At 36.3% G+C, this 15,328-nt stretch overlaps 1 pseudogene; it reads left to right on the top strand.

Moving 5' to 3' along the window:
- Positions 1-10,398: 10,398 nt before the first annotated feature.
- Positions 10,399-12,057, top strand: LOC101094683 (annotated as a pseudogene).
- Positions 12,058-15,328: the final 3,271 nt, after the last annotated feature.

The raw sequence follows: 15,328 nt of genomic DNA, 5'->3' as shown, positions 1-15,328 counted from the left end.
CACTTATCTTAATTATGCAACTTTTAAAAATATTTGTTTAAATCTGTCAAATGCTTCATTTAAAAGGGTAAGTTCATTAACATTATTCAATTGACATATATATTTAGTCTTTATTCTGTTACTTAATGCTGTATTTTCATATTACATTTGTCTTTTAATTATTTGTTGTTTTAATTGTTTCTTTCATTGTATGGTGTATGATATCTTTATGTTGTTTTGTATGTCTGTGCTTTCTTTCAGAAATAATTGTTTCTATAATCTATTCTTAATCCTTATGGGTTCTTCTAACGTAAATTTATTTAATTAGCTTGCAACCTGAGTTTTTTAGATTTAAACAATATTTTTGTCCACCCACATTCCACTCTGAGATAAGAAAACAGCATTCACAAACTTCTTACAAACTCCTATTCTCATACTCTACATTCCAATTTTTGTTACCTATATTTTAAGTTCCACAATATCAAGAGTTATAGATTTTCTACTCAGTCATCATTTTCCAGTTATTTTCCCTTAGTTTTATATTTCAGTAGACTCCAAGTTCACCACCGGTCCTCTACAATAACTTCCTCATTCATGTATTTGTCATTGCAATTCAATCAGTAGATCATTTTTCAAGAAGCTATGCACGTTGTAGACCCTTATTTCTTTCTCTTATTTGAAAATAACTCTCTTATCACTCAAGCCATCTCTTTGAATGCAATTGTTTGGGATAAAGATTGGGAGATACACCTTGAACATTGGTATATTGGATTCAGTTTACAAACCCTTCTTAAATTGTATGCTGCATATATTGCCTTAACTATGTCTTTCATGGTGACAAGGAAGTTATAATGGGTTGCAAGGAAGATCTTGTTTTTCACTGTCTTCCATCACCTATTTACTTTGTTGAATGAAATCAGTAGATGCAGAGCTCCCTGCAAAAGTGTCAAATTATGTCTCTCCTTACTCTATCCTGCCTCCATTCTGTGCTGCTTTAGTTTCAAGCCATGAGTCACATACTTGGCTTTCTATGTGTGTCACCAACTTGTAAGAACCCTGAATGTAACTTGATTGTCTGCTAGGGCATTTTGCTCTCCTGCCTTTTCAATATTTGATCTGAATTTCATTTCTCATATTAAGTACTAGAAGTGTAGCTGTTTTCTAATTAATTGCAAATTGAGTAATCTGTGTGGATCATTCTTTTTGTAGTTTTCAGTTGGTTTCAGGAGGGAGAGGGGGTAGAAATGGCTTTCATTTGCCATTTTTATCTGAAAGGCTCCAGACGATTTCTTATCTGAGTCATATAACAAAATGATAGTTGCTTGGGAACAATTTAATCACATACTTTATATAAACTAGTAACTGAATTTTCTTTGGAGTTAAGTTAAACATTATAATTAATTGAAAGCACAACATACCAATTTCAGTTTAGCTTTGATAACTTGAACCTTTTCATACAGGGTAAGTGGTGCTTAGCCTAAGAAAACAAGGTCTGTAAGCTATCTTGAATCATTCTCAAGTCACTCTTGGCTGCAGTTGATGAGCTTCTGGAGAATACTATCTTTGACAATCATCCACAGACAAGACAGCCTTTGTGGAAGCTCAGGTTTCCAGTGGGAAAGTTCCAGCACACCGTTGGAGCAAGAAAACATGAGTTTGGATGCACTGGGGAGGCTGAGAGAAAAGTTTGACACTACCTGCATAAACCTTCACCCGAGGTGGCACAGTTCAGTGCCAAGAAAGATCTTCTTAGCCCCTGATTTCTCCCATGGGGCAAAGTGAGAGCATGTGAGTCAGTGCCCAGTTTCCCCAGCTCTGTGGAATGCTGCCAAAGAGGTCCGTTTCTCTATCACCCTATCCACGGTCCTGAGTCATGAGCTGCCTGACTGGAGGGTAGGAACAGGCTGTAAGAATGGCAAATAGTACTCTTGGAAGACGAAAAATGGATGTGGGTCCTCTGAACTGTGTCGCAAATTCCATCAAGAAACCCAAACTTAAAATTTTTTTTTTTTTAAATTAGGGGCACCTGGGTGGCTCAGTTAAGCATCCAGCTTCGGCTCAGGTCACGATCTCACAGTTCGTAGGTTCAAACCCCTCGTCAGGTTCTGTGCTGACAGCTCAGAGCCTGGAGCCTGCTTCAAATTCTGTGTCTCCCCCTCTCTCTTAACCCTCCCCTGCTCATGCTCTGTCTCTCTCTATCTCTCAATAATAAATACACTTAATTTTTTTTTAAAGAAGCTCAAAAGTGAGCCACTGGGGATGCCTCACTGACAGATTCCTCTAACTTTTCCAAGGGCACTCTCAGCATAGCCACCTCTTCCCCACCCACCCCCCAAACCTCCTCCCTATGGATGGTTCTCTGTGCATGATGCTGACAGTGGCAAGGGAAAGCTTCAACAGATGTCTAGTGAGTATGTGCAGAAAGCTGGACCAAATTTGCAGGCCAAGGATAGAACATAAATTTGAGCATTAGCTTTCCTGCCCTTGGGAAAGCAAAAGAGAGACTTCAGCACCCAGTGTGGTGCATTATAGGATCAGGACAAGGCATACAAGCTTAAGGATTCTGCCATAAGGGAGTGCAAGAAGCAGGGAATTGATGTGTCCATAGACAGTCTGAGAGAGCCTCCCTAGAAGTGCTGACAGAAGGTGTTTTTCTCCTAGTTCCTAGTTAGTAAAGACTAGGAATTGATTGCTACTTTAAATGCAAAATGCACTACTTCAAGTGGCATGCAAAATCAAGAAAACATGACACAACTAAGGGATCACAATAATCTTCCAGTAACCAATCCCTAAACCATGGATGGAGATATTATTTATTTTTAAATTTATATTTATTAATAGAATATTAACAAAATAGTAATATCATTTTTATTATATATTTGTTTATCCTTATAATTCTGGAATAACTCCACAGGATATATTTATCCTTGTAATATTTAAGGATAAAGGATTTAAAATAGCTGCTTAAAGAAGCTCAGTCAACTCCATGAAAATATATAAAGGCAATTCAACAGTCACAAAAACAATACATGAACAAAATGAGAAGATTAACAAAGAGATATATCATAAAAAAGAACTAAGCAGAAATTGTAGAACTAAACAATACAGTGAATGAAATTAAAAATGCAATAGTGACCACCAATAACATATTAAATGAAGCAGATGAATGAATCTGTGAGATAGAAGATAGGACTTGAAATTATCAAGTAAGAGGAGTAGAAATATAAAAGAATGAAAAAATAGTAAAAAGAGCCTATTTAAACATCAAAAGAAACAATCTGTGAATTATTGGAGTTCCAGAAAAAAGAGAGTAAAGGGGGCATAAGCTTATCTTTAAAAAAATGTCTGAGAACATCCCAAATCTGGGGAGAGATTTAGATATCCAAGTTCATGAAGCTCATAGATAACAAAATGAACTCAACTTAAAGAGATCTTCCCCAAGACACATTATAATAAAATTGTCAGAAGTCAAAGAAAAAGAGATAATATTAAAGGCAGCAAAAGAAAAGAAAGTCGTAACTTACAGGGGACCTTCATAAGTCTATCAATGGATGTCTCAGCAACAACCTTACAGCTAGAGAGTGCATGATGTATGAAAAACGCTGGGGGAAAAAACACTGCCTACCAAGATACCATATTTGGCAAAACTGTCCCTCAGAAATGAAAGAGAGATGAAGACTTTCCCAGACAAACAAAAGCTGAGGAAATTCATCACCATTTTACTGACCTTACAAAAAGTGCTGAAAGGAGTTCTTCAAGCTGAAATGAAAGGAGGCAAATAAGTAACATAAAAACATATGAAAATATACCATTGGCAAAGTACGTGGTCATATTTAGAATACTCTAATATATTGTAACAAGTGGTGTGTTAACCACTTAACTCTAGTACAAGGGTTAAAGAACAAAAGTATTAAACAAAACTTTAGCTACAATAGCTTGTTAATGACTATACAATAAAAAAAGGTAAACTGTGACATCAGAAACAAAATTGGGGGAGTTAAAGGGTAGATTCTATCTATGCAATTGAAGTTAAGTTGCTATCAGCACAAAACACACTATTATATATATAAGATTACATATCTACAAGATTATGTAAGCCTCATGGTGACTACAAACCCAAAACATAATTATTATTTAAAAAAAATTTTTTTTAATTTATTTATTTTTGAGAGATAGAGAGAAACAGAGCACGAGCAGGGGAGGGGCAAAGAGTGAGGGAGACACAGAACCTGAAGCAGCTCCAGGCTCCAAGTTGTCAGCACAGAGCCTTACACGGGACTCAAACTCACAAGCTGTGAGATCTGACTTGAAGTCAGATGCTTAACCGACTGAGACACCCAGGTGCCCAACAAAACCATAATTACATAACAAAAGATAAACAGAAGGGAATCAAAGCCTTAAACTATGGTAAATCATCAGTTCACAAAGGAAGGCAAGAAGAGAGAGAAAGAAAACAAGGGAACTACAAAACAGCCAGAAAATAATTAGATGGCATTAGTAAACCCAAATTTAGCAGGAGGCAGTAACAAAGATAGGAACAGAAATAAATAAAATAAAAAACATAAAATCACTAGAAAAGATCAATGAACTAGGAGATGGATTTTTGAAAAGATAAAATTGCCAAGCTTTTAGCTAACCTAAGGAAAAAAGAGAAGACTCAAACAGAATCAGAAATAAACTGACTAAAATTTAAATTGAAACTGATACCAAACGATTATAAAAGAGTACTATGAATAATTACATGCCAACAAATTAAATAAACTATAGAAATGGATAAATTCCTAGGAACTTACAACTTACTAAGATGTAATCATGAAGAAACAGAAAATCTGAACAGACCAATAACGAGTATGGAGAATGACTCAGTAGTTAAAAAATCTCCCAACAAAGAACAGCCTAGTACAGATGGTTTCCATTGTGAATTCCACCAAACATTTAAAGAAGAATTAACACCAATCATTCTCAAACTCTTCCAAAAAATTGAAGAGAAAGGAACATTACTACACCCAATTTATAAGGCCAGTATTACACTAAAAGCAAAACCAGATAAGGAAAAAAAAGAAAGAAAGAAAAGAAAACTACAGGCTAAAATCCTTACTGAATATAGATGCAAAATTTCTCAACAAAATATTAGCAAAGTAAGTTAAATTGTATAGTAAAAGAATCATACACCATGATCAAATGTGATTCATCTCTGGAATTCAAGGATGGTTCAACATATGCAAATGAATAAATGTGATACACCACATTATGGAAGATAAAAATCACATGATCATCTCAATAAATGCAGAAAAAGCATCTATATGATAAAATATATTTTCATGGTAAAACTTATCAACAAATTGGGTTAAAAGAAATGTACCTAAAACATAATAAAGGCCATATATGGCAAGCTCACAGCTAACACCACACTCAGTGATCAAAGTTTTAGTTTTTCCTCTAAGATCAGGAAAAATACAAGGAAATTCATTCTCATTATGCCTATTCAATACAGTACTAGAAGTCACAGTCTGAAGAAGCAGGCAGAAGGAGGAGGAGAAGGAGGAGGGTAAGGAGGTGGGGGAGAGCAGGAGGAGGGGAGAGGGAGGCTGAAGAGGAGAAAGAAGAAAAAGGAGGAGGAGGAGGAGGAGAAGTAAGAAGAAAAAAGAAAAGGCATCTACATCAGATGGAAGAACTAATCTTGTCTTCATTTGGATATAATATTGTCATATATACAGAAAATCCTAAAGACTCCTCCCCAAAACTGTGAGAACTAATCAACAAATTCAGTAGAGTTGCAGGAAATAAAATCAGCATGAAGAAATCAACTGCATTTCTATGCACTAACAACAAAATATGTGACAAGGAAATAAAGAAAACAATCCCATTTACAATAGCATCAAAAACAATACAATACTTAGGAATAAATTTAAACAAGAAGGTAAAAAACCTGTACACTGAAACTATAAGACTTTGATGACAGAAATTAAAGACACAAAGGGAAAGATATCTTGTGTTCATAGATTAGAAGAATTAATATTTTGAAAATGTCCATACCCAAAGCCATCTATAGGTTCAATGTAATCCCTATCAAAATTCAAATGGTATTTCTCACAGGAATGGAAGAAAACAAGCCTAAAATCTGTATGGAACAACAAAAGATCCTGAATAGCCAAAGCAATCCTGAGAAAGAACAAATCTGTAAGCACCTCATTTCCAATTTCAAACTATAACACAAAGCTATGGTAATCAAAAGAGTTTAAAATAGTATAAAAATAGGCACATGGGGCGCCTGGGTGGCTCAGTCCATTGAGCGTCCAACTCTTGATTTCAGCTCAGGTCATCATCTCACGGTTTGTGAGTTTGAGCCCTGCATTGAGCTCTGTGCTGACAGCACAGGGCCTGCTTGGGATTCTCTCTCTCCCTCTCTCTCTCTCTGCCCCTCCCCTACTCATGTTCTCTCTCTCTCTCCTCTCTCTCTCTCTCTCTCTCTCTCTCTCTCAAAAATAAATAAACATTTAAAAACTAGGAACATAGACCAATGGAATAGAATTAAGACTATAGAAATAAACCCTTGAATATATGGTAAACTAATATTTGACAAGGGAGACAAGAATATTCATTGGGGATAAAAATAGCCTTTTCAATAAGTGCTGATAGAAAACTAAATAACTGGGGCGCCTGGGTGGTTCAGTCAGTTAAATATCTGACTCTTGATTTTGGCTCAGATCATGATCTCATGCTTCGTGAGTTCAAACCCTACATGGGGTCTGCCCTGACAGTGTGAAGCCTGCTTGGAATTCTCTGTCTCTCTCTCTCTCTGTCTCTCTCTCTCTCTCTGTCTCTCTCTCTCTCTCTTTCTCTGTCTCTCTCTCTCTCTTTCTCTGTCTCTCTCTGTCTCTATGCTCCCACCCCACTCTCTCTCCCTGTCTCAAAAATAAATAAATATTTTTTTTAGAAATTAAGAACACTAAATAACCACATGCAGAAGAATTAAATTGGACTCCTATCTTGTAACACTCATAAAAATAAACTTGAAATGAGTTCAAAACTTAAAGATAAAATCTGAAACCATAAAACTCCTAGAAGAAAATATATGGAAAAGTCTCCTTGACATTGGTCATAACAATGAATTTTTGGTTATGACACCCAAAACACAAGCAACAAAAGCAAAACTAAATAAGTGGGATGACATCAAACTAAAAAGCTTCTGCAGAGCAAAAGAAACAATCAACAAACTGAACAGGTAACAACCCACAGAACAGGAGAAAATATTTGCAAATTATGTATCTGATAAGGAGTTAATATCCAAAATATATAAGCAACTCACTCAATCAATAGTAAACAAAAAGAATCTAATTTAAAAATGGGCAGAACTGAATAGACATTTCCCCAAAGAAGATATACAAATGGACAACAGATATGAAAAGGTACTCAACATCACTAATCATCAGGGAAAACAAATTAAAACCCCAAGCAATAAGATATCACCTCAAATATGTCAGAATGCTAGCATCAAAAAGACAAGTGATAACAAGTGCTAGTGTGGATGTGGACAAAAGCCTTTGTGCACTATTTGTAATAATGTAAATTGGGGCAGTTAAGCAAAACAGTATATAGGTTCCTTAAGAAATTAAAGATAGAACTGCCATATGACCCTGCAATTCCACTTTTGGGTATATATCCAAAGGAAACTAAGTCAGAATCTCAAAGAGATATCTGCACTCCAATGCACACTGCAGCATTATTCATAATAACCAGTATATGGGAATAGCCCAAAAGCCTACTTGCTGCTGCTTGCTGAACTCATTATGAACGTACCCAGATGTTCTAAGACTCCATCTACTATTGCAGTAAAAATTGTATCCAAGTGAGAAGATTTCTCTGGTCATGAGGGACAAAACTAGGTACTTCTATCAGGTAACGCTGTCATTTTGTATAAGAGCTAACTAGTTTCCTTGAAATACAACACTATGCAGATCATATCACCAGGGGCACAGCAAGAATGTTTTATCATTAATTCTTAGAGTTAAGGTACAACTTCCTTTAAAAAAAACTAAACTAAACTAAACAAATATTTGTCCCTGGAGCTCCAAATATGTTTAAAGTGCTTTTAAAATATCTCATGCTTGTTGGGGCACCTGGGTGGCTCAGTCAGTTAAGTGTCTGACTCTTGATTTTTTTTTAAATTTTTTTTTTCAACGTTTATTTATTTTTGGGACAGAGAGAGACAGAGCATGAATGGGCAAGGGGCAGAGAGAGAGGGAGACACAGAATCGGAAACAGGCTCCAGGCTCTGAGCCATCAGCCCAGAGCCCGACGTGGGGCTTGAACTCACAGACCGTGAGATCGTGACCTGGCTGAAGTCGGATGCTTAACCGACTGCGCCACCCAGGCGCCCCTTCTGACTCTTGATTGTGACTCAGGACATGATCTCATGGTCATGAGATTGAGCCCTGCTTCAGGATCCATGCTAAGATCCTCTCTCTCCCTCTCTTCCCCTTCCCTGCCTGTGCTTCCTCTCTCTCTCTCTCTTTCTCTCTCTCTCTCACTCTCAAAAAAAAAAAAAAAAAAAAAAAAAAGAAAATCTAATGCTTACAATATATGTTAAGATACATGTCACTTTCATTGGTAATTATTTATATAATGGATACTACTTGATTTGAGAGTTGTTTACTTAACTCAGAATCCTGGTTTTTACATGCTTCTCAACTTTGTGAATTATTTAAATATTTTTAATGTTTATTTATTTTTTGACAGAGAGAGAGACAGAGCATGAGTGGGGGAGGGGTAGAGAGAGAGGGAGATACAGAATCCGAAGCAGGCTCCAGGCTCTGAGCTGTCAGCACAGAGCCCAATGTGGGGCTCGAACTCACAGACCGGGAGATCATGACCTGAGCCAAAGTCGGACGCTCAACTGACCGAGCTACTCAGGCGCCCCTTTTTAAAAATTTTTGTGAATTATTTTAAAATAGTATGTGCTACTGAGAAAAATATAAGCCATATAAAATTGGAAACCCTGTTACTCAGAGTTATACATCAATTTGTGGATTACATGAACATTCTGATAACAACAACAACAACAACAACAACAAAAGCCTGACAATACCAAATGCTGAAAAAGATGTGGAATAACAGGAACTGTCATTCATTGTTGGTGGGAATGCAAAATAGTGTACCCACTTTGGAAGACATTTTGGCAGTATCTTACCAAGTTAAATATAGTCTTACTGTACGATCCAACATTCTCACTCCTAGGCATAAAGGAACCTTAAGTGAATATTGCCGAGTGAAAGAAGTGAGTCTGAAAAGGGTGCATACTACCTAATTTCAACCACACAAAATTCTGGAAAAGGAAATACTATAGAGACTGTAAAAGATCAATTATTGGCAGGAGTACAGGGGGAGTAGGAGGGATGGTGAACAGGTGAAGCACAGGAAATTTTTAGGGTAATGGAACTATTGTAAATTATAGCGTAAGTGCAATTACATGGAAGTATGCATTTGGCAAAACCCACAGAACTGCAAAACACATAGTGGACCTTAAAGCAAACTATGGACTTTCTTCAATAATGTATCAATATTCATCCATTAATTGTAACAAGTGCACCACACTAACTGAAGATATAATAATAGAAAAAACTGTGTGTGAGCAAGAGGGGGTATGTGGGAACTCTCCATATTATCTGCTCAATTTTTCTAGAATTCTAGAACTGCTCTAAAAAATAAGTGCAAAAAATACCTTGTTCCAAATTTGTTTCTCTTATACTGTTTCTTATTTCAAGTAAATCTTACCACCTATTCAATTGCACAAAGTAGAAAATTAGGCATTACTCTTAACATCCCACTCTCATGTTTTGATGCACTTTGCTTCCAAAATATCTTATAAATCCACCTTCTCTCCATGTCCAACTCCTGTGATATAATAACAAACTGTGGCCATGCTAAGATGACAGGATAACTTAAAGAGCCTCTGCCTGCCTCCACCTTGCAACTTCTGTCCTCTCTTGTGCAGTGGCTACAGAGTAATCTTTTCAAAATGCAAATCCTGTCATTCTCTCCACTCAAAATCATTTAATGATGCTCTAGTTACCTGGATAAATGCAAGGATTACACACATCTCTGCATGCTCTGGCCCCAACCTACCTCTCAGTTCACCTCTTGATTTTCATTTAGCCATACTGATTTCCTTATAGTTCTGCACTCTTTAATCTCTCTCCCACTGTAGGAACATTACATATGTTATTGACGCCAATATGAGTTGTTTTTTTTTTTTTTCTCTGTCATTTCCCTTGGTTGTTTGTTTGTTTCAGGCTTTTATTTAAATTCTAATTAGTTGATTTTTTAGTGCCGTCTGCTCCTGCTGACCTGAATCACTGACTGCACAGCTCCGGTAGCCTGGGTCCCCAGTTAGCCAACAATATTTGGAGTTCTTAGAACATGGCAGACATTGACACAAAAAACAGTCTGAACTTGATCAAGATCTGGATGATGTTGAAGAAATAGAAGAAGAAACTGGCAAAGAAACAAAAATCAAAGCATGTCAGCTGACTGTTCAAATGATGCAAAATCCTCATATTATTGTAACCCTTGAAATAAAACTTGATGGTCTGATAGAAACACCAGCAGGATACATTGAGAACTTGCCTAGGGTAGTTAAAAGACGAGTGAATACTCTCAAAAACGGTAAGTTAGGTGTGCAAAAATAGAAGCCAAGTTCTATGAGGAAGCTGATGGTCTTGAAAGGAAGTATGCTGTGCTCTGCTGGCCTCTATTTGATAGTGACTTGAGATCATTAATCCAACTTATGAACCTATGGAAGAATGTGAATAGAAACTGGATGAGGAAAATGAAATTTTGTAGAAGCTGAAAGGAAAGCCAAGAATAAAGATGAGAAAAAGGATGAAGAAAAAGAAGACTCCAAGATAATTCCTGAATTCTGGGTGACTGTTTTTAAGAATGTTGACTTGTTCAATGATATGGTTCAGGAATATGATGAACCTATTCTGAAGCACTTGAAAGATATTAAAGTGAAGTTCTCAGATACTGACCAGCCCCTGACGTTTGTCTGAGAATTCCACTTTGAACCCAGTGAACATTTCACAAGTGGAAGTGTTCACAAAGACATATACGATGAAATCAGAAGCAGATGATTCTGATCCCTTTTCTTTAGATGGACCAGAAATTATGGGTTGTACAGGGTGCCAGATAGATTGGGAAAATGGAAAGAATGTCACTTTGAAAACCATTAAGACGAAACAGAGGGACAAATGGGTGGCTCAGTTGGTTAGGTGACCAATTCTAATTAAGAGTTGCCTGGCTCCGATTGTAGTCTCATGGACATGGAATCAAGCCCTATGTTGGGCTCTGTGCTGACAGTGTGGAGCCTGCTTGGGTTCTCTGTCTCTCTTTCTATCTCTCTCTCTCTGCCCCTCCTCCACTTGTTCTCTTTCTCACTCTCAAAATAAATAAAGATTTAACAAAAGAAGCAGAAACACAAGGGACATGGGAAAGTTTGTACTATGACCAAAAGAATTTCCAATGACCAATTTTTTTGCCCCTCCCCAAAATTCCCAAGTGGAGATCTGGATGATGATGATGAAGCTATCCTTGCCATAGACCTTGAAATTGGTCACTTTTTACATGAGTGTATAATCCCAAGACTAATGTTATACTTCACCGAAGAAGCCATTGAAGATGATGATGATGATTATGATGAAGAAGATGAAGAAGCAGATAAGGAAGGGGAAAGAGAAGGAAATGAGGAAAATGATCCAGACTATGACTCAAAGAAAGATCAAAACCCAGCAGAGTAGAAGCAGCAGCGAAGTAGTAAGTATATGGCCTTCAGGATAACCGGCACTGGTCTGCCTTCTGCTTCCCTGGAAGGGATGAATTTACATCATGTGATAAGCCTATTTGAAACTTTTTGTTGTTATTGTTTGTTTGCTAGTTTTTGTTTTTGTGGCCTAAAATAAAAAATTTCAAATGTAATTTTAGTTCTCACACACACACACAAAATTCTAGTTAGCTAACTTATAATGTAACATTAGTTTTAGGAGAATTTAGTGATTCATCACTTAACATATAACATATAACACAGTGTTCATCCCAACAAGTGCTCACCTTAATGCCCATCACCCATTTAGCCCATCCCCCCACCCAACACCTCTCCAGCAACCCTCAGTTTTTCTCTATAAGTCTGAGTCTATTTAATGGTTTGCTTCTCTCTCTTTTTTCCTTTCCCCTGTGTTCATTTTTTTTGTTTGTTTCTAAAACTCCACATGAGTGAAATCATATGGTATTTGTCTTTCTCTGACCTACTTATTTCACTTAGCAAAATACACTCAGCTCCACCCATATCATTACAAATGCCATTTCCCTTATTAAATGTTCTGTCTGCATGCTATTTGTTTGGGAACCATGGACTGCCTTAGTTGACATGGTACAATTTTCCAATCGTCCACTTTAGTATCGTTTATGCTTCCTTGTGGCATTTGTCTCCATTTCTACTTTAAATTAGTTTTATGTGTTTATTTAAATATTTCCTGGCTCCCCCTCTAGTCTAAAAGCTCCACAAGAATGGAGCTCTTCAATTTTTTCCTTACTATTCTACCTTCATTATTTGCTATTATCTGGCATACAGTAAAAACAGTACATATACTAATGAATGAATAAAATAATGAACATGTAAATGAAAGATTAAGTGAGTTTTCCAATGTGTTCTAAGAAAAAAAACATCATAGTATTGGAAAAAGGAAGAATGGTAAACTGTAAGACAGAGGATCTAGAAAAAGTTTAATCACAAACAGAATCCCTTGTTTATTATTTTCCTATAGGATATAAAGCAGCCACTTAGGTAACAGATCTATTTTTTTTCCTTCTAAATTGTAACTCATTTCAAGGTATGTTGCCATTCAATGAAATCTGCTCTAGCGGTTCAGTCTTTTGTTGCTGTGGGTTAAAGAATTGTGCAGGCAATGACAGTGCAGCTTTTGCAGCAGAGCAAATGAAGACAGAGTGTTCAAACTCTTCTTATTGTAATCAGTCAGGGAAAGAATGTGGGGCCTGGATAGAATGGAGGGGGGTGAGGATAAACATGTGATACAGACAAGTAGCATACAAAGCAACAACAAAGGACTAGTCCCCAGTTAAGACCTCTCTTTCCCAAAACTACTAAAAGAAGGCAAACATTATGGGAATGGTTATATTTGGATAACATAAGTTAGAGTCGTCAACAATTTTTGCTGAAAATAAGCAACTCTTTTTCTCGTTCTTAGCTAATAATCTTCCCCTTTAGCTTACTCAGAGAACAGAAGCACAATTTTGTGGCTTTTGAGATGCAGGAAGCCTTTAGGGAATGGAGTTAGTGGGTAACAGGCAATTATAGGTGAGGTGGATTTGAAATGTGTTGGAAATAAAGGCTAAGCAGTCCTACAATTATGTATAGAGAGTTGTCTGTGCACCCTTGCTACTATGGTGTTGCCATTATTTTACGATGCAAATCTACAACTGTTTATTTACTGTTTTAAAAATATGCAGTAAGCCCTTTTTAGCAGCATGGTATTAAAAGAAGGTATTTTTTAAAACTTTTTTTATGTTTATTTATTATTTTTGAGAGAGACAGAGCGCAAGTGGGGGGAGGACGAGGAGAGAGAGGGAGACACAGAATTCAAAGCAGACTCCAGGCTCTGAGCTGTCAGAAACTGCGAGATCATGACCTGAGCTGAAGTCAGTCACTTACCCGACTGAGCCACCCAGGTGACCCCCCAAAAAGGTAAATTCTTTTTTTTTACATTTTATTTATTTTTGAAAGAGAGAGAGAGAGAGAGAGAGAGAGAGAGAGAGAGAGAGAGAGCACAAGTGGGGGAGAGGCAGAGAGAGAGGGAGACATAGAATTCAAAGCAGGCTCCAGGCTCTGAGCTGTCAGCACAGAGCCCAACGTGGGGCTCAAACTCACAAACCGTGAGATAATGACCTGAGCTGAAGTTGGACACTTAACTGACCGAGCTACCCAGGCACCCCCAAAAAGTAAATTCTTAATGACAAATTAAACACTGAATTTTTGTGCATCAAGAAAGTTAATGATGAATGTGTAACTTGCACTAAATGGTTATCTTTACCATTTACCCTCAAGGTCATAGTTATGTCATTGACCGTATTAAGAGCAGAACATAAAATTCAGCTAATGGAGAAAGCCCATCTACTTCAATGGCCATTTGTATATTAAGCAGATATTAAATATGTAACAACACACGCAGTGGCAAAAGTTGTGTTTATATATTGCTCTATGAAGCAGGATGTTTTGTTCCAAACAAATGAAAATGACTGTTTTTATTCTAAGGTTTTTTGCACACGTATGAGGAATGAAGTGATAGCTATTGGCTCCATTCACAGATTTTTCTGAATCAGTTAAATGGTATTGGTTTTATATCAATCAAGAAATGTTTCAAACAATAAATTCATTAATCAGTCTCTAAGAATTGAATGTATCTCATCCAATTAGGAAGCTCATTCTGTCAAAGATGAAATATATAACATTAACATTATTATAAATGCATATATACAGTTAGAAAAAAATAACCCTGAAAATATTTCAGTTTTTAAGTAACTAAATAAAATGGGGTCACAAGACTGTCAGAAATGCATGCAAACACACATAATACTCTATAAAAATAAAATAACGGTAAGGATTTTATGAGAAATATTGATTATTGAGCTCCCTTCACTAATGACTTAAAAATCAGACTAGAAATAAAATAGCAAGTAATTAAGGAACAATGTACAAAAGTGACAATGTCTGATAGAAAAACAGCAGGAATCTTATTAAAAAGAATAGACCAGGAAATTGAACCAACTAAGAAAAGGATTTACAGATATTGAAAAATCTATTGATTTATTTTCCTACTTTCCATAAGTAACTTTGACAAAGCATGGTTATATGACCAAAAAAGGGTTCCATCTATTTAGTTGTATGTCTAGGCATAACAATTTGTCTCCTGCCTGTATTTAACCAACTGACATGACTGTTTCAGTGATCAAAAGAGCCCAGAGATTAAGGTACTTTTTTTGGTACAACTCCTAACTCTTGGAATGACTTCATGATAATAGCTGAAATGATATTTGTTTTAAAACACAGCCTTAATGCCTGGGCCTTTCCTACATTACTACTAAACTAGTAGTGAAAGACAATATATGTGATATAAAACAGATTATACTGTAAGCATAATTTGGGAAAGACTAACAGAAATATGGTAAATTTTTCTAGGTTGCTTTGAACAGAATGTCTTCTTAATTGTCCAGCATTATATATATATATATATATATATATATATATATATATATATATATATATATATATGTGCATGTA

This window comes from Felis catus, chromosome B4 (genome assembly GCF_018350175.1).
Source record: "Felis catus isolate Fca126 chromosome B4, F.catus_Fca126_mat1.0, whole genome shotgun sequence".
Taxonomy (NCBI): Eukaryota; Metazoa; Chordata; class Mammalia; order Carnivora; family Felidae; genus Felis; species Felis catus.
This window is presented reverse-complemented; position numbering and strand designations above follow the sequence as displayed.